This window comes from Haematobia irritans, chromosome 2, assembly GCF_050003625.1.
Source record: "Haematobia irritans isolate KBUSLIRL chromosome 2, ASM5000362v1, whole genome shotgun sequence".
NCBI lineage: Eukaryota > Metazoa > Arthropoda > Insecta > Diptera > Muscidae > Haematobia > Haematobia irritans.
Window position 1 is genome coordinate 230,964,889 of NC_134398.1, and position 21,137 is coordinate 230,986,025.

The 21,137-nt window shown below is 35.7% G+C and overlaps 1 long non-coding RNA gene across 1 annotated transcript; it reads right to left on the bottom strand.

Annotated features, from left to right (window-relative positions):
* Positions 1–5,340: 5,340 nt before the first annotated feature.
* On the bottom strand, positions 5,341–5,696 carry LOC142225380 (uncharacterized). Its single transcript, XR_012719249.1, has 2 exons — positions 5,620–5,696; positions 5,341–5,525 (listed from the first exon to the last, which is right to left on the bottom strand). It is a non-coding gene; the product is annotated as an uncharacterized LOC142225380 (long non-coding RNA).
* Positions 5,697–21,137: the final 15,441 nt, after the last annotated feature.

Sequence of the window (21,137 nt, forward strand, 5' to 3'; positions counted from 1 at the left end):
ATATACAAACCAAATTTATCCCATCCACTGGACAGACAAACTTAGGCGATATACAAATGATAATGATCAAGACAGCCTCACTTCACTCTCCTTAGGTAATTGGTTGTATACGCATACTTTCAAAATAAGGATGGATGGAATGGCATGGGTTGGAAATGCTCTATAATGACGACAATCATGTTTTGTGATGGGAATAGGATTGGGGGAATTTTTTAAGATGTATGTCGGTATGTTTTCGGTTGATTGGTTTCATTTGTTGTTATTGCTGCTGCTGGTGCTGCTGTTGATATGTACGCATATCGGCCACAAGTGCAGTTGCGCATCGTATGAATTTTTTGTTTTGTGTGTGGGGGGTTTGGGGCTAAAGAGATTGAGTGAGAGGGTATTTAAGTGCGTGATAGAATGTGTGGCTTGATTGGCTCAATTGGCACAATTTGAACTCTGACCATCATTTGTTTACTGTCGAATGGCTGGGTCGCTGCCTTTTTCTTTTTTTGTGCTTGTAAACTATGTGTACGTCTTTTGATTAACATATGATTGTTGGTGAGGTATGATAAGTTGGGAAATTGTAATAATATTGAAGAAAGTGTAGAACCGTAACATTTAATGCTGAACATTTCATAAGATCGCAAAATAGAGAAATTTCGAATTGAAATTTGATGATTTTGCTGAACAAATAGGATAACCGCGAAGCCTTGCCAAAAGGAGACTTGATGAACAGGTAGTCTAACGGACGTTTTACTCAGGAGGCAAGTGACGAATTTTTGGGATTCATAAAATGTGTATATGTTTGTATGGAAGTACTTTTGCCTATACCCAAAGAAAATTTCATTAAAATTGAGACAAAGAAAATTTTTTATTGATATAACAAAACATTTTCATTAATACAATAGTTGTTCTAAAGGCACAATTTTAACAGCAAAAGCCAAAAATGTGAAAATATTTTCAAAAATATGCAAATTTTGAAAATTTTTGAAAATATTTGATTCAGACAAGCGTTAGAATGCATTAAACATCGTAGAATATTATAAAAATTAATTATTTGGAAAAATATCGCAAAATTCTTTACTTAACATCCAACACATTGAATTCGGATCACACCTTTAAGAATGATGCAAATTCAGTGAAACGGCTGCTGAAATGGTGGACATCCGTCCTATGACAAATTCATGTTAAATTCAACGCTTCTACGCCAATTTTGCACCACTTTCGCAACCAAAAAGGACATTTTAACTACTTTTTTGGCGATGCTGTTTTTGCTGGGGGAGTGCGTCTCGATTCCATGTTTAGCTCAATACCAAAGACCGAAAGACTATTCACATTATGGTGAAACCACTTAGAAAACCGTTACAGAGAGTCCATAATCATCGAAACACTTTTGATGTTTCGTCAAAACACCGTTGAGAGATTTGACTCATATTTTAGTAATTTAGAGAGTTGACTACCTAATGATATTCATTCTGTGCATGAGCATACTACCCCTCTATTGAACTATGGGATACTTTCTTTCTTGCCCAACAACAAATTAATGTTGGAGATCGGTTAAATATTTTGATCCCCTCCCTGGTTTTCTTTGCCTACATTTGTGATGTTTCCTTTCCTAGCCTCTTCAATAATTCGGTCGTTAATATTTCCATCAGTCTGACAGATATGCGGACGGACCAAAGGCAATAATCACCCAAGTGAAGATTCCAATGGACAACCAACTTTAATGTCATAAGAGAAGAGGTGCGTGCGGAATACTATTTAGACTGCATGTATGGGAAGCTCGATCATCTTCTCATTCAATATGGGCCATTCTACAAATGCAACGGAGACAAAGCTATTAACCAGGCTTCCTTCCAAACATGGCAACGAGAGCCACTATCTGGTTTGGATCAATTTTCATTTTTATAGATTTACAAGTTGCGGTTGTTGATGCCAACAATTGCCGCTAATGACTTGCGGGCCTCAACATCCTCAATGGAGCAATGATCAGTGGACCCAATGGACATAAGGCACCATTGAAATGGTGAAACATTTTTATGTGCTACAGCATTGGGAGGCAAATAGCCAACGCATAAGAAGATGCTGTCATCAGGCTGGCTAGAACAGAGTTTTTTTTCACTTGCTTTGAATGTTGGCCCCATCTTCTTCATCATCATCAGAAACCACATTCTCCGGATGCTGCTATTCTTATTATTTTGTCAAAGCGGATTTACCCCCATCCAGTAAGGTAATGCAGGTCTTAATAGCGCCAACAATTCAACAACAATATCGGTATCCTATCTCATCTTTAGTTTTGTTTTTCTGTGACCTAAAGACTTTCGTCTTGCTCGACAAAAGATGTGGTTGCTCATAGCGGTGTTCTCATCATAGAATCCTCTAAGGCAAGAAGCTACGATTTCCTCGTTTGGCCATTTAAGGCAATTTTTTCTATTAAACTGTGCCACCTCTGATGGTCAATGTATTCGATGCATTTATGCCACTATTCCACCAACTCAAACTCCAATCATGGTATCTTGCTTGGTGATCAGCAACGACAATACTAGAATCAGCAGCAGGTTACATCTGTCTCAGCTTCCCAGAATTATTGTCGGTACACTTTTTATTTGTTGCCAATGCTGCTGCTGGTGTTGTTCTTCATCTGCAACTGCTTTGCCGTTTCACTTGTGATGACTAAATCTTAAGAAGGAAATTAGAACGGATTTTCATAAAATTTTATGGTCATGGAGAACACATCCATGCCATCGACATTCCCTCGAATGATGTTTGTTTTTTTTTTCGATGAGAATTATCTTGCATTGGCTAGAGAAATTCTAAAAACGGATACACATTCCAATTTTCCATGTTTTTACGTTTTGTTTTTTATTTCTTTCTTATTCAGATTCAATCGAAAAAGGTGCTTCTTCATTCATTGCTTAATTCCTGGAAATGCGCCAGTAAACGCCACTGATTCATCCGGGATTAAAAATAGAGAGTGTAATACGTTTCATCGATTACATTGGGATATGTCATGGGAAAATGTTCACTTTAGTAAAATGGTATCTTACAGTTTGCCTTCTATAAAAAGAGTCGTGGGTTCAATTTCTATCTCGACCTAATGTCAACAAGTTTTTCAGTGGTGGATATTCTGCCCTCAGTAATGCTGCTGATATTTCAGAGTATTCTCTAAGTGGTTGTAATGTGAAACGTCATTCGGACTCGTGGAGGTCCCTTCTTAGTGAGTTAAACAAGAAATCGGGCAGAATCTCAGTGTTGAGAGAGAAGTTCACCACTGTGATATCACAATGGACTGAATAATCTAAGTGAGAATGAAATATCGGGCTGCCACTACACCTAACCTAACCTAATCTAATTGCCGAAGTGGTCAGCCGAAAATGTACACCGTCGATTGCCCACCAGAACTCATGTGCCCCCGCTCGTATTCATCCAACATGGGTCAAAATATATACCGAATATTATCGGATAAATGAAGACAGTATAGAAACCCTGGGCAGACAAACATTTCGGCCGCAAACCATGGACATTCCAATAGGATTCGGCATCACAAGTATATACAGCAGTAAGTTCGGGCGGGCCGAATCTTAAATACCCACCACCATGAATCAAATATAATAGTTTACTCGTACTTTGAAAACTATTCGTCGTAGCGGGTTTCTTGGTAATATAGGATTTTATGGGGTTTGATGACAAATTTTCTCCCAAGCAAATTAGTTCAACCAGATTCTACCTATGAAGAGTAGATCAGATTCTGGATTTATGAGAACCAATTTTGTTTGAGTTTTAGAGAAATCATAAACATATCGTGTATATGATGAAATAACGCCTTGATTTGAAATCTTAAACCTGTAGATTTTTTCCGCCATTTTTTAAATGAATACGATGAGTAAAATCTGGAAATTTTAATTTCAGTTTAAGCAATTTTCATGATCAGTGCGCCTGTTATACCCTGAAAGAAGTGTTTTCTTTTCTGAGGAACGAAATTTTAGACAAGCAAAGTTTTCCTTTGACACACATTTTAGAGACAATCGTTAAATCGCTTAACAAAAATTCGGATTAGTTTGCTCTAAACGAAAATACTTTATACGAAAGGGGAATTTCGTTCGTCTAAAATTTCATTCGAATTCTAGAAGCCCAAGATGTAAAATCGGGAGATCAGTCTATATGGAGGCTATACCGAAACATGGACTGACACGAACCAGTTTCGACCGATAGGCACCATTTGCGACACTCGTATTTGTGATCTTAAAATACCTCTAGATTTTCAATTTCAAGCAAATCGGTTAGAAAATATAGTCTCTAGACGCCCAAGAAGTGAAATCGGGAGATCGGTCTATATGGGGGTTATACCAAAAGATTGACCGATACACCTTAATTTCGGCACACCTATTTGCGGTCCCAAAATGCCTCTAGATTTCCAATTTCAGGCAAATCGGATAGTAAATACAGTTTCTAGAAGCCCAAGAAGTAAAATAGGGAGATCAGTCTATATGGAGGCTATACCAAAACATGGACCGATACACCCTATTTTCGACACACCTCTTTATGTTCCCAAAATACCTCTACATTTCCAATTTCAGGCAAATCGCATAATAAATACAGTTTCTAGAAGCCCAAGAAGCATAATCGGGAGATCGGTCTATATGGGGGCTATACCAAAACATGGACCGATACGGACCATTTTCGACACACCTCTTTATGTTCCCAAAATACCTCTAGATTTCCAATTTCAGGCAAATCGCATAATAAATACAGTTTCTAGAAGCCCAAGAAGCAAAATCGGGAGATCGATCTATATGGGGGCTATGCCAAAACATAGACCGATACACACCATTTTCGACACACCTTTTTATGGTCCTCAAGTACCTCTAGATTTTCAATTTCTGGCAAATTGGATAAAAACTACGGTTTTTATAAGCCCAAGACCCCAAATCGGCAAGTCGGTTTAGAATTTCTCCCTGATCAAGAATATATATACACTGAAAAAACAGTGAACCCTTTTCCATTGCAAAATGAACTAAACTGTAGTAATATTGACCATGATTTAGCCCTTAAGATTTTTTTCAACTTGTCTAGTTTGTAATTTTCTTAAATTTTAGTTCATCTATAACATTGTAGTTTAGTTCATTTTTACAACACCATAAGATTTATATGCACCTACCACGTTAAAAAGTCAGTATTATTTTGGTTTACTTGCTTATTTTGTGGGAAACCCGATAATAAAAATTGGTTAACAGTCTCTTTAAAATGTCGACGACTAGACTATTTTTAAATCAATCATTCCACAGTATAGAGAAATTAAATAATTAAAGGAACAACAAACCGTTTTACTATTATGAGAATTTTCATACAATAAAATTAAACTATCTTTAAGCAAAAGTACTTTATTATAAAAACTTATGATGAAAGTTCTTAATACAATGTTTTTTGTGAATAAAAATTATGACCACATGGAAAAGAGAGTAGTTCATTTGAACCCGCTGTTTGGACATTTTGACTTATCCTTTTTTTATTCATCGTAGGTAATTTTTTCACATATCTTGCTGGAAAAAATGGAAACAATAATGAAAATTGTTAAAAATTAAAACCATGTAATGAAATATAATTTTTAATTCTTCATTTTAGCTTGTAACTTACCATATTTGGGGCATTTTATCAAATGGTGTAAGGAATTCAACTTTTCTTTGGAAAACATATCTCATAAAATTTGTACCTGAAACAATTAGAGAAATAATGAGTATTCTAAATAAACACATAAAACTGTGTTGTTATCGATGTGAAAGATATAATAAAATAAATATTCTAGTTGAAAGAAAGCCAAAGTTTTAATATAAAACTTACCAATTCTCTATTAAATTGTACGCTGAGGGGAAATATAAAAAGTTGTCCAAATTTATTTGGGTTACTCTGAAATTAAATATTAAATAAAATTATTAAATAACTTTTCAAAAAATCTAATGAAAAAAATAATAATATGCATAAAAAACCAAATATTCTTGATATTCCTACACTGAAAAAACAATGAACCCACCAGGAAGAAAAAATTTGTTAATTTTGGAAAATTTTGAATATTTTTAGAAAATTTTGACTAAACAGTATAACAAACGTATAATTAAGTTTTTTCACTTGTTAAAGAAAATTTTGTAGTTTGAAGGAAAAAATTGGAGTTCAAAATTGCAAGAATGTCTTTAGTGACATACGAAGTTCATGATGAACGCAATGGTAGTGAAATTTACAAATTTAAAGAAATATTGAACTATTTGGTGGAAGGCACGAATTTAGTTAATCTTTATTCTTCATTTGTGTATATTTTTTTTCTCGGATTCAGTTAATTTAACTAACGTACACAAAAAATTAGTAGAGTAGAGGAAACTTTCTCCAAACATAATAATTCCAGAGAGTTCACTTTTTTTTGAGTGTAGACAGTCATCAAAATGACGACACGTAATTTCATTTTCGATTTAAAATGCATTTTAGTCTATTGGGAAATGGTAAATTTAAGTTATACTAATTCGACCGTTTTATGAATTTTTGTTTTATACTACTTAAAACCAAATTGAATAAGAAAATAAATGCAAGTTTGGTTCCATTTTTCGCTCACGATGAAAATTATATCGTCTTGAAATCAGCCGTAGTCAAAATGACGAAGGATGACGTTAATGTACAAAAAATAAGGATGGCTGTCCAGGGTTAAAAGAAAGTTAAAGAAAACTTACCAATTCACTATTAAATTACAGGCAAAGGAGTACTAAAAATGTGTCCAAATTTTAAGAGGTTATTCTGAAATTAAATATTTATTTTTACATTAAAAATATTACATTAGTTTCCAAAAAAATTAATTAAAGAAATACTAAAATAAGGTATTAAAAACCTGTAATTTTGATGATAAAAAGGTCATAAAAACGTAAATATTCTAGTTGAAAGAAAGCCAATTTTTAAAAGAAAACTTACCAATTCTCTACCTTTTTAAATTTGTTTTAATCCGTCTGGAGTTGCTCTGAAATTAAATATCGCTTTTACAACAAAGAAAAACATTAAACTGGTTTCCAAAAAAAAATAATTAACAAATAATAATATACATAAAAAATATTCTTTTCAAAAGAAAGCCATATTAAAACCAGTAAGGAAAGTCTAAAGTCGGGCGGGGCCGACTATATTATACCCTGCACCACTTTGTAGATCTAAATTTTCGATACCATATCACATCCGTCAAATGTGTTGGGGGCTATATATAAAGGTTTGTCCCAAATACATACATTTAAATATCAATCGATCTGGAAGAATTTGATAGACTTCTACAAAATCTATAGACTCAAAATTTAAGTCGGCTAATGCACTAGGGTGGAACACAATGTTGGTACAAAAATATGGGAAACGTTTAAATCTGAAGCAATTTTAAGGAAACTTCGAAAAAGTTTATTTATGATTTATCGCTCGATATATATGTATTAGAAGTTTAGGAAAATTAGAGTCATTTTTACAACTTTTCGACTAAGCAGTGGCGGTTTTACAAGGAAAATGTTGGTATTTTGACCATTTTTGTCGAAATCAGAAAAACATATATATGGGAGCTATATCTAAAACTGAACCGATTTCAACCAAATTTGGCACGCATAGTATCAATGCTAATTCTACTCCTTGTGCAAAATTTCAACTAAATCGGAGTTAAAAATTGGCCTCTGTGGTCATATTAGTGTAAATCGGGCGAAAGCTATATATGGGAGATATATCTAAATCTGAACCGATTTCAACCAAATTTGGCACGCATAGTTACAATGCTAATTCTACTCCCTATGCAAAATTTCAACTAAATCGGAGCAAAAAATTGGCCTCTGTGGGCAAATGAGTGTAAATCGGGCGAAAGCTATATATGGGAGCTATATCTAAATCTGAACCGATTTTGCTGATATTTTGCAAGTTTTTCGAGACTCATAAAATATTCGGATGTACGGAATTTGAGGAAGATCGGTTGATATACACGACAATTATGACCAGATCGGTGAAAAATATATATGGCAGCTATATCTAAATCTGAACCGATTTTTTCCAAAATCAATAGGGATCGTCTTTGAGCCGAAACAGGACCCTATACCAAATTTTAGGACAATCGGACTAAAACTGCGAGCTGTACTTTGCACACAAAAATACATCAACAGACAGACGGACATCGCTAAATCGACTCAGAATTTAATTCTAAGCCGATCCGTATACTAAAAGGTTGGTCTATGATTACTCCTTCTTGGCGTTACATACAAATGCACAAACTTATTATACCCTGTACCACAGTAGTGGTGAAGGGTATAAAAATACTTACCAATTTATGAATAAACTATACGCTGAGATATTACAAAAATTTTCCAAATTCATCTGGAATTGAATATTAATTTTTTACATTGAATAATGATAATTTCAATACACTTTCAATTTCAACATATTTTACTAAATATTCTTAATAACTTTTTTCTAAACTACCGATAAAATATTAATAACTTTCATTTAAAAGGTTTAATAAACAAACACCAATATATGACTCAAAAATCCAAAATATTCTATGCCTTTATATTGCCTTGTTGCATACCTACTTAAAAGATGCAACAGCCCACGCCAACGACAACTATACAACTGAAGCATGCCAAACAAAACCAAGCAAAGCCAAAACATTCCTACAACAACAAAAACACATGTGCCTTTATTGAAAACAACACCTCATCCAGCCAAAAACCATCAACGAATAACAAACACACACACACAAGCCACTAAATGAACAAAAATAAAAACAACCCCACGCTCATGTATACACAACAAAACTCAAGTAACATCATCTTTACATTAATCACATTCCACTATTCCGATAAAGATCTCTGTACTATGCATTAGTTCATCGCATCTGCTGACAATTTACTCTAAGAATAATATTCGTAAAGGCACACTAGTTTATGGACGATGAAACGTTTAACTTAAAATTTGCAAAATTTTCATGAAATGTTATCTACCATTTTTGACGAAAATGTCTATAAATTTAATTACATGTGAACTAAAAATATTTCATTGTGTAATTTTTTACCAACAATTATTAACTATAGGAATAGTCAGTAAGAAATTGCTATCCACTTTCAAGTTCATTTTTCGTAAAAAAATATTTTCTCATACAAAAAAATCTTATAGTAAATTGCACTTATTATTTAGAAAATACTTTACATTTCACAAGTAGTTTTATAGCATGACAAACGAATTTTTAACTACCAGTTAAGAATTTTTTTAAGGAAATTTCCATCGTATTTTGTAGGCCATGAACTAAACGATTGCTACTTAGAATTTGTAAAATTTCCTTTCGAGTAGTTAATTTTCGTTCAAGATACGAAAAATGAACTAAAATTCTGGAAAATTCTTGTAATAAATTATTGTAAAAATCTTCTTAATTTTACGAGACACTTTTTTTTCTGTGTATACTTTATATAGTCAGAAATCGATATTTCGCTGTGTTACACACGGAATGACAAACTTATTTTACCCCCATCACCGTTCTATGGTGGTGGGTATAAAAAAGTTTTCTTAATTCCGAAAAAAAAACTTTAAACTAAAGATTCTAAATACTCAAAATAAGTCTTAGCCTATATAAAAATTCAATATTTCGATTAATTTAAGGACGATTCTTTTTAAATCAAAAATGTATTTAATTTAAGAAAAATTTGCCTTAGTTCCAAGACATGCTACTTTATCGGAGAGACGCAAATTTACAACATTTGTGTCCAAATTTAATGAAAAAGGTTTTTGTAGCAAAAATTATAATCTTAATTTTAATTAAAATTTTATTATTTTAAAGAAATTTTTCATTAATATTTTGTGAATTGCGCATCCTAAAATTAAGTTTGCCTTATCTTTAATATCACGTAAATATTTTTTTCAGTTTATAGAAATAAAATTTTGACAAAATTTTCTATGGAAATAAAATTTTGCAAAATAAGATTCTTTGGGTTGTTAAATTTTGTACGACCTTCTTATTTTTTATTTTTGGTTATTTTTAGATCTCTTCTAAAATGGACTTTCAATGTCTCTCAATATGCAAATAAATTTTTTTGTTTGGTAGTTTTTTGGTAAAATTTTCTCCCAATTTTGGTCGATTTTTTTTTTCCTCGAGTGGCACCCGAGCTCGGCATGCGTCCACCAAAAATGACTTATAAAGGAGGAGGAATCTCAGGATCTCAATTTGTGGGACTTCTACGCCTATAGAAGTTTTGGAGTAAGGTTAGCACTAAAAACTACCAATAGGCTTAGCCGGGAATGAGTCACTTTCATGTACCGTTGGGATGACTTTGTCGTGCCAAAGGTTTCCAATTCGAACAAATCTAAACTGATTCTAAAATTTGGTGTTATTTGCTTTTGAACAATAAAATTTGAAAAAAATATAGCGCTTCACTTTATTGCATTTCATATGAACGACCCTGTAGCTCTTTTAGGATAAAAACTGGGATGCAAATCCCCAAAATGTTTTCGTAAATTAGGGATTTTTGGCGTCAATGGGTAGGAAATTGTTGAGTTGGATATAACAGGTTGGCTGATGAGTCCCGGTCTAACAAAGAAAAACACATTTTTTTGTCAAAATTCGTTTTTATTATTCAACATAGTTCCCTTCAAGAGCGATACGACGATTATAACGACCTTCCAATTATTTGATACCATTTTGGTGGTACTCCTTCGGTTTTGCCTCATAATAGGCCTCAGTTTCGGCGATCACCTCTTCATTGCAGCCAAATTTTTTCCCTGCGAGCATCCTTTTGAGGTCTGAGAACAAGAAAAAGTCGCTGGGGGCCAGATGTGGAGAATACGGAGGGTGGGGAAGCAATTCGAAGCCCAATTCAAGAATTTTTGCAATCGTTCTCAATGACTTGTGCCACGGTACGTTGTCTTGGCACGGTGCGTTGTCTTTTTTCTTCTTCATATGGGGCCGTTTTGCCGCGATTTCGACCTTCAAACGCTCCAATAACGCCATATAATAGTCACTGTTGATGGTTTTCCCTTCTCAAGATAATCGATAAAAATTATTCTATGCGCATCCCAAAAAACAGAGGCCATTACTTTGCCAGCGGACTTTTGAGTCTTTCCACGCTTCGGAGATGGTTCACCGGACGCTCTATCTCACAAACTAATTGACTTACAGACGTCAAATGACATGGATCATTTGATGGTTGGTACTATATAAAAATAATATGCATTTAATACTAGCGAAGCCATCTATGTGTCAGACCGGGGACTTATCAGCCAAATAATGGGGAAGTTTCATACTTTTGGGGATTTTTCGAAATCTATTCAGTACTACACAAGGCAGATTATTCAACAAACGAACTTTTTCTTTGGCCTCCAATTCTACAAACATCTGCATTTGTAACCGAGAATCAGAAGCTTATGAATATTTGCGAACGAAATTTTTTGTTTTATAACGAACTAAATTTTTTGTCTTCTAAAAAGTTTTCATAACATTTATTTTATTTTATGCAATTAAATTATTTAATGGACTAATATTAAAACTTTTAATTTATATCCCATGATGTATTCACAGAACATCCTAACAATAATTCATACCCACACGAAGATGGAATCAACTGATATTCCACGTATGATCAATAGGAATATTTTTATAGGACACATTTCACGGTAAGTAATCTCAATTGATCGTGAACCACCCACAAACAAAATTTTGTAATTGTTTCTCATTTTTAAGAACCGTTCAAGAGGGGTTTACATCTTTCCTAAAGGAACATTAAATGTAATTACATTAACGATAGCATTTAAAAAAAATCCTCTTAAATGCTTATAGTGTGGGGATTTATACCTCCCGTGATTTCGTCTCTTTTCACATAATCAACCAAACGGAACGAAGGGTGGACCACTTGTAATGAATGTAATCAATTTGGAACACTAATAAATTGAGTGTGGCCTCCTTGCTATTGTGTTTTTGGTTGATTTCTAATTTCCATCATCCTGTTTGGGACGATTTTCTTAAAATAATAATTAGTTTATATTTTTTAAATGAAAATAAAAGAACGATTATGTTTGTTGCACTAAACTCAGTGATCTGGGGGCTACAAAAAGAAACAATGATTTGTTTGTGGCTAAAGGAGGCAATAAAAACAAAAATAAAAAATAACAAACATTTCAAAAGGATGGAATTTATTGAAAATAGTTGGATGTGTTTGTTCTGTACTCGTATATGACCTATCCACAATATATTTGCATTGTTGTTCTATAGAGAATATACACCGACAAAAATCCGTAGTTAAACTAACGCTAAATTTAACTTATTTTTCTTCCAAAAAAATTATTTGTGCGATTTAAATTTTATTATTTTTATACCCTCCACCATAGGATGGGGGTATATTAACTTTGTTATTCCGTTTGTAACACATCGAAATATTGCTCTAAGACCCCATAAAGTATATATATTCTGGGTCGTGGTGAAATTCTGAGTCGATCTAAGCATGTCCGTCCGTCCGTCCGTCTGTCCGTCTGTCCGGCTGTCCGTCCGTCTGTGGAAATCACGCTAACTTCCGAACGAAACTAGCTATCGACTTGAAACTTGGCACAAGTAGTTGTTATTGATGTAGGTCGGATGGTATTGAAAATGGGCCATATCGGCCCACGTTTACGTATAGCCCCCATATAAACCGATCCCCAAATTTGGCCTGCGGAGCCTTCCGGAGCAGCAAAATTCATCCGATCCGGTTGAAATTTGGTACGTGGTCTAAGTATACGGTCTCTAACAACCATGCAAAAATTGGTCCATATCGGTCCATAATTATATATAGCCCCCATATAAACCGATCCCCAGATTTGACCTCCGGAGCCTCTTGGAGGGGCAAAATTCATCCGATCCGGTTGAAATTTGGTACCTGATGTTAGTATACGGTCTCTAACAACCATGCAATAATTGGTCCATATCGGTCCATAAATATATATAGCTCCCATATAAACCGATCCCCAGATTTGACCTCCGGAGCCTCTTGGAGGAGCAAACTTCATCCTACCCGATTGAAATTTGGTACGTGGTGTTAGTATATGGTCTCTAACAACCATGCAAAAACTGGTCCATATCGGTCCATAATTATATATAGCTCCCATATAAACCGATCCCCAGATTTGACCTCCGGAGCCTCTTGGAGGGGCAAAATTCATCCGATCCGTTTGAAATTGGGTACCTGATGTTAGTATACGGTCTCTAACAAGCATGCAAAAATTGGTCCATATCGGTCCATAATTATATATAGCTTCCATATAAACCGATCCCCAGATTTGAACTCTGGAGCCTCTTGGATGAGCAAAATTCATCCGATCCAATTGAAATTTAGTACGTGGTGTTAGTATATGGTCTCTAACAACCATGCAAAAATTGGTCCATATCGGTCCATAATTATATATAGCTCCCATATAAACCGATCCCCAGATTTGACCTCCGGAGCCTCTTGGAGGAGCAAAAGTCATCCGATGCGGTTGAAATTTGGTACATTTCGTTAGTATATGGCCTCTAACAGCCATGTAAAAATTGTCAAATTTTACTACTATAGAAAGTTTTGTCAAAATTTCATTTCTATAGAAAGTTTTGTAAAAAGTTTATTTCTATAGCAATGTTTGTCAACATTTTATTTCCATAGAAAATTTTGTCAAAATTTTATTTCTATAGAAAATTTTGTAAAAAATTTATTTCTGTAGAAAATTTTGTCAACATTTAATTTCTATAGGCAATTCTGTCAACATTTTATTTCTATAGAACATTTTGTCAACATTTTATTTCTATAGAAAATTTTGTCAACATTTTATTTCTATAGAAAATTTTGTCAAAATTTTATTGCTATAGAAAATTTTGTCAACATTTTACTTCCATAGAAAATTTTGTCAACATTTTATTTCTATAGAAAATTTTGTCAAGTTTTTATTTCTATAGAAAATTTTGTCAAAATTTTATTTCTATAGAAAATTTTGTCAAACTGAATTATATACATATTTAATCGGCCTTTTTTTTTGTTTAATATATACCCCTTATGGACTAACTTACAATTTAGAAGACAGTGTTAAAAAGTTTTACGATACCTTGCCATCGGCAAGTGTTATCGCAACCCAAGTAATTCGATTGTGGATGACAGCCTTTAGTAGAAGTTCCTACGCAATCCATGGTGGAGGGTACATAAGATTCGGCCTGGCCGAACTTACGGCCGTATATACTTGTTTTTTTTTTGAAATTTTCCACGCTCTATGAAATTTCCATTTTTGTAAGTATGTCTCAAACATTTTATGAACGAAACGTGGGTATAAAGTTCAATGACCCTACACATAAATTCAATAACAGGTTGGCTGATAAGTCCCCGGTCTGACACATAGATGGCGTCGCTAGTATTAAATGCATATTATTTTTATATAGTACCAACCTTCAAACGATTCGTGTCAAAATTTGAAGTCTGTAAGTCAATTAGTTTGTGAGATAGAGCGTCTTTTGTGAAGCAACTTTTGTTATTGTGATAAAAATGGTTTGATAAAATACTGTTTTCTGAAGCGGAAAAATACGGTGGAAGCAAAAACTTGGCTTGATAAAGAGTTTCCGGACTCTGCCCCAGGGAAATCAACAATAATTGATTGGTATGCAAAATTCAAGCGTGGTGAAATGAGCACGGAGGACGGTGAACGCAGTGGACGCCCGAAAGAGGTGGTTACCGACGAAAACATCAAAAAATCCACAAAATGATTTTGAATGACCATAAAATGAAGTTGATCGAGATAGCAGAGGCCTTAAAGATATCAAAGGAACGTGTTGGTCATATCATTCATCAATATTTGGATATGCGGAAGCTCTGTGCAAAGTGGGTGCCGGGCGAGCTCACATTTGACCACAAACAACAACGTGTTGATGATTCTGAGCGGTGTTTGCAGCTGTTAACTCGTAATACACCCGTGTTTTCCGTCGATATGTGACAATGGATGAAACATGACTCCATCACTACACTCCTGAGTCCAATCGACAGTCGGCTGAGTGGGCAGCGATCGGTGAACCGTCTCCGAAGCGTGGAAAGACTCAAAAGTCCGCTGGCAAAGCAATGGCCTCTGCTTTTTGGGATGCGCATGGAATAATTTTTATCGATTATCTTGAGAAGGGAAAAACCATCAACAGTGACTATTATATGGCGTTATTGGAGCGTTTGAAGGTCGAAATCGCGGCAAAACGGCCCCATATGAAGAAGAAAAATGTGTTGTTCCACCAAGACAACGCACCGTGCCACAAGTCATTGAGAACGATGGCAAAAATTCATGAATTGGGCTTCGAATTGCTTCCCCACCCACCGAATTCTCCAGATCTGGCCCCCAGCGACTTTTTTTTTGATCTCAGACCTCGCAGGGAAAACATTTGGCTGCAATTAAGAGGTGATCGCCGAAACTGCGGCCTATTTTGAGGCAAAACCGAAGGAGTACTACCAAAATGGTATCAAAAAATTGGAAGGTCGTTATAATCATTGTTTGGTTCTTGAAGGGAACTATGTTGAATAATAAAAACGAATTTTGACCAAAAAATGTGTTTTTCTTTGTTAGACCGGGGACTTATCAGCCAACCTGTGATTTGGGGCCAATTATTTTCTTCTTTACTTTTAGTATATTTTTTCTTCCATGAGAGGTTAACATACAATTTAGTGAGTTGTCATTAAACTTTGCTGGTTTCAACAATGCTTTGTGGAAATCTCAAAACGTGGGTTATAATTTAGTTCAATTTTCGCACGAAGTAATTCATTCTTGCTATAAATCAGTTTACTTTTTTTTATGGTATCGGTGGAAATCTCGACAGTATACCATAGTCAGGTTGAGTTTTCGATTCACAATAACAGCTTGTTGTGAATGACTTGTGCAAAAAAAAAATCTTAGATATAACTATAATTTAAAAAATTCATAGACCTGTATTACTTTCTTATAAATGGCTTTGGTCGAAATTTCGGTCATACCAGCTTCGTATATGGAAAGGATTCTCCGTGGATTCTGGGAAAACGGCAAAATTAAAGAGCGTTTAGTAGCTTTTTCTTCAATGGCCACCGAGTTCCAACATCGGTTATAAATACGGTACATCCAGTGACCCTGAAAACAGCTGCCCCCGAGAACAACGATTTAAAGGCCACCAAGGTCATAGTGCACAATATCAACAAGCTTCTTGCTATTCCCAGAAAAAGAATTTGATCACACCAAACATATCTCAAGATCTTGGCCGTGGTCTAATTTTCAGTCGATTTAGCGATGTCCGTCCGTCTGTTGAAATCACGCTAACTTACGACCGAAACAATCAAATGACTTAAAACTTGGCACATGTAGTTGTTGTTGGTGTGGTCGGATGGTATTGCAAATGGAACATGTCCCACTACAGGTATATTCCCCATATAAACCGATCTTCGGATTTGACTTCTTGAGTCTCATGGACGATCAAATTTCATTTCAAGGAGGTTTGATGACAGATATTCTCCTAAGCAGATCAGTTCAACTAGTACGTTTCCTTAGGATACACTTAAAGATTCTACCTATAAGACTAGATCAGATTATGAATTTATAACAACCAGTTTTGTTTGCGTTTTGAAGGAATCATAAACCCCTCGTGTAAGTGTGCAAGAAAATGATGAAATAATGCCTTGACTTGAAATCTAAAATCTGTATACCCTCACGAAGTGAAGTCCGTCTATATTGAGACCTTAACAAATGGACCGATAAAAACGAACTCCGTTACGATTTCGGGCAAATCGAATAAAAACAAGTATATACAGCACTAAGTTCTGCCGGGCCGAATCTTAAATACCCACCACCATGAACCAAATATTAGGGTTTCCTTTGAAACTTCAGGAGAGCTTGAGGACTTGAGGACACTTCCCGAAGATAAATTTAAAGATTTCACCTATGAGGACTATATCAGATTCTGGATTTATAAGAACCATTTTTGTTTGAGTTTTAGAGGAATCATTAACATCTCTTGTAAGTGTGCAAGAAAATTATAAAATAACGTCTTGATTTGAAATCTTAAATCTGTAGAAGTAAAATCTTGAAATTTTACATTGAATTTGAAGCAATTTTCAAGGAGTTAAATCGGGACATCGTTCTTAGGGGGCTATACTAAAATATGGACCGATACTCACCGTTTTCGGCACACCTCTTTATGACCCGAAAATACCTCTAGATTTCCAATTTCAGGCAAATAGGATAACAACTTCGGATTCTAGAAGCCCAAGAAGTAAAATCGGTCGATATGGGGGCTATACCAAAATATGGACCGATACTCACCATTTTCGGCACACCTCTTTATGGTCCTAAAATACCTCTAGATTTTCAATTTCAGACAAATTGGATAAAAACTATGGTTTCTATAAGCCCAAGACCCCAAATCGGGAGGTCGGTTTAAAAGGGGACCATACCAAAACATGGACCGATACTCACAATTTTCGGCACATGCATTTGTGGTCCTACAGAGGTATTGATTTCCAATTTCAGGTAAATTGTATAAAAACTGCGGTTTCTATAAGCCCAAGAAGTAAAATCGGGAGATCGGTCTATATGGGGGATATACCAAAATATGGACCGATACTCACAATTTTTGGCACACATCTTTATGGTCATAAAATACCTCTAGATTTCAAATGTCAGGCAAATTAAATAAAAACTACGATTTCTATAAGCCCAAGACCCCAAATCGGGAGGTCGATTTATATGGGGACTATATCAAAACTTGGACCGATATAGCCCATCTTCGAACTTGACATGCCTGCAGACAAAAGACGAGTTTGTGCAAAATTTCAGCACGATTGCTTCATTATTGAAGACTGTAGCGTGATTACAACAGACAGACAGACGGACATCGTTATATCGTCTTAGAATTTCTCCCTGATCAAGAATATATATACTTTATATAGTCGGAAATCGATATTTCGATGTGTTACAAACGGAATGACAAACTTATTATACCCCCGTCACCATTCTATGGTGGTGGGTATAAAAACTAAGGAGTTAAATCGGGAGATCAGTCTATACAAAACCATGTACCGATACACACCAAATTCAGCTCAGCTTATTGTGGTTCTGAAAAAGCTAAAAAATCTAGACGCCAAATCGGATGGCGGGTTTATAAGGGGGATATATCCAAATATGTACCGACACACAATATATTCTGAACACCTGTTTGTGGTCCTAAAATACCTCAAGATTTCCAATTTCAAGGAAATCGGATTGAAAATACGGTTTCTAGAAGCCCAAGAAATAAAATCGGGAGATTGGTCTGTATGGGGACTATACTAAAACATAGAACGATGAGCACCATTTTCGGCACACCTATTCATGGTCTTAAAATACATCTATATTTCGAATTTCAGGTAAATCGGATAGAAAATACGGTTTCTAGAAGCCCAAGACCCCAAATCAAGTGGTCGGTTTATATGGGGGCTATAACAAAACCTCGACCGATATAGCCCATCTTCGAACTGCCTGCAAACAACAAACGAAACTATGCCAAATTTCAGGACGATAAAGGGTGATACGGTCAAAATTTGGTCAATATAAACTTGACGTATTTCTTTCAATTTTGCCTGAACCTGAACACCCCTCATTTTGAAGGTGTGTGTGTGTAGAATGTGCTCCTATTTTGATTTTGGAATTCACTCTTCAGTTGTCAAAATGCCGTCAAGCAAGAAGAGCAGCGAATCAAAATTTTGCTCGCGCATCGCGAAAATCCGAGCTACTCGCACGCAAAGCTGGCAAAATCGCTAAAAGTTGCCAAATCAACCTTTACAAATGTAATTAAAGTGTTTGGGGAACGTTTGTCGACAGCCAGGAAGTCTGGATCGGGGGGAAATCGAAAACCGGAAGCCGCTGAGACGACAAAGAGAGTTGCCGGTAGTTTCAAGCGAAACCCTAACCTCTCTCTCCGAGATGCCGCAAATAAGCTGGGTGTATCGTCTACAACCGTGCATCGAGTCAAAAAACGAGCCGGACTATCGACTTACAAGAAGGTAGTGACTCCAAATCGCGACGATAAACAAAATACGACGGCCAAAGCGCGATCCCGAAGGCTGTTCACGACGATGCTGACGAAGTTTGACTGCGTGGTAAACTTACGTCAAAGCCGACTACAAGCAGCTTCCGGGACAGGAGTTTTATACGGCAAAAGGAAGGGGAAAGGTAGCAGATATTTTCAAGCACATAAAACTGTCAAAGTTCGCAAAGAAATATCTGGTTTGGCAAGCCATCTGTACCTGTGGCTTGAAAAGCAGCATTTTCATAGCTTCCGGGACTGTCAACCAAGAAATTTACGTGAAAGAGTGTTTGAATAAACGTCTGCTGCCTTTCCTGAAGAAACACGGTTGTTCCGTACTGTTTTGGCCGGATTTGGCATCTTGCCATTACGGTAAAAAGGCCATGGAGTGGTACGCCGCCAACAACGTGCAGGTGATTCCCAAGGACAAGAACCCTCCCAACACGCCAGAGCTCCGCCCAATTGAGAAATACTGGGCTATTGTCAAGCGGAACCTAAAGAAGACCAAAAAAACTGCTAAGGACGAGCAGCAGTCCAAGGCAAACTGGCTTTCTGCGGCGAAGAAGGTGGACAAGGTGGCTGTACAAAATCTGATGGCAGGTGTCAAGCGTGAGGCCCGGCAATTCGGATTTGGAAAAGCGAAAGCCTATCTGAATATTTTTCCTGAATTTTATACTAATTGAACTTGAAAAAGAAATTTAATTTGATTTTTTAAATAAACGATTTCACCGATTTACACGCGTTTTCCCTTGACCAAATTTTGACCGTATCACCCTTTATCGCCATTTGTAGAAGCTGTAGCTTGATTACAACAGACAGACGGACATGGTTATATCATCTTAGAATTTCTCCCAGATCAAGAATGGTCGAAAATCGATATTTCGATGTGTTCCAAATGGAATGACAAACTTATTATATCCCCATGATGGTGGGTATAAAAATTTGGTCATATCGGTCCATAATTATACACAGCCCCATATAAAGGGGTCTCCAAATTTGGGGTTGTTGTGCTTCCTGGAGTACGATGTCTGTATATCTGCCTAACTAGCGTGCATAATTCAGTCGATATCGACCGATAACTAAAATGGTGTGCATTGTTTTTTATTGTGCCATTTTATCTAAAATAGACTCCATACAATCTAGAAGACAATGCTAAAAAGTTTTAAAATTCCTTGCCACCGGCAACCGTTACTACCTTTTGTTTATCTAAAAAAAGTAACCCTAATCCAGAAATGGTCAAAAATAGTTTGATGTCACCCTGTAAGTTATTTTATCCAAGGTAGAATGGATTATCATTTATCGTATCGATAAAACGGCTGATCACATAAAAAAATTGACTAACCAGTAGTTTATACCCCGATTAAGTGTTAATCAGAAGATTAGAACGTTTATATGCGTATCAAACCTTTAATGACTTTTTTATTAATTAATATGCAAGTACGAATTTTTTCTGCCGCCTAATGTAATTTGGAAATGACCGGTGAGCACTTTACATTACGTTCATATTTGAGAATCTCTGGCATATATGCTCTCAGTTAATTCTCAAAACAATTGTTTTTGTTGATATGTAATGGTAGTTGGTGGGACAAACGTTACATTGATTGGCGGGCTTTAGAGCAGCGACAACAAAAACAATCGCAACTATTAAATTTCTCAAGTTAGAGAAAAGAGAATAAGAAGGATGGTGATAGGGTTAGAGATGATTTACAACGTAACATCACTGTGACATTTGACATCAATCCGACATCAACACACTAAACGCACGTGTTTCTCATTTTTGTTGTTGTTATTGTAGTTGATGCATCTTCCTCTATAATGCAGAGATGTGAGATAGGGTGGTCATTTGCAAAATCAAAGAACATCGTTAATTTTTATTTTTCCCATTGTATTAGTTCGATTCGTTTTTATTAAAGATAATGCGCCTCTATGTTGATGATTTTCTTGTTGGGCAAGGTATTTTTTGCGGAGGTGGGTTAAGAGGGTGTTGGGTGTGAGAGCTTGCCAGTGTGCGAGCTATTCTCTTGATGTTTTGTCTTCGTTTCGCTGAATGGCGCGAGCGCTTCGTCTACTAAGACGACGACTCTGTCGTATACCACACTCATCTCAGCGTCATAGTAGACAGCGT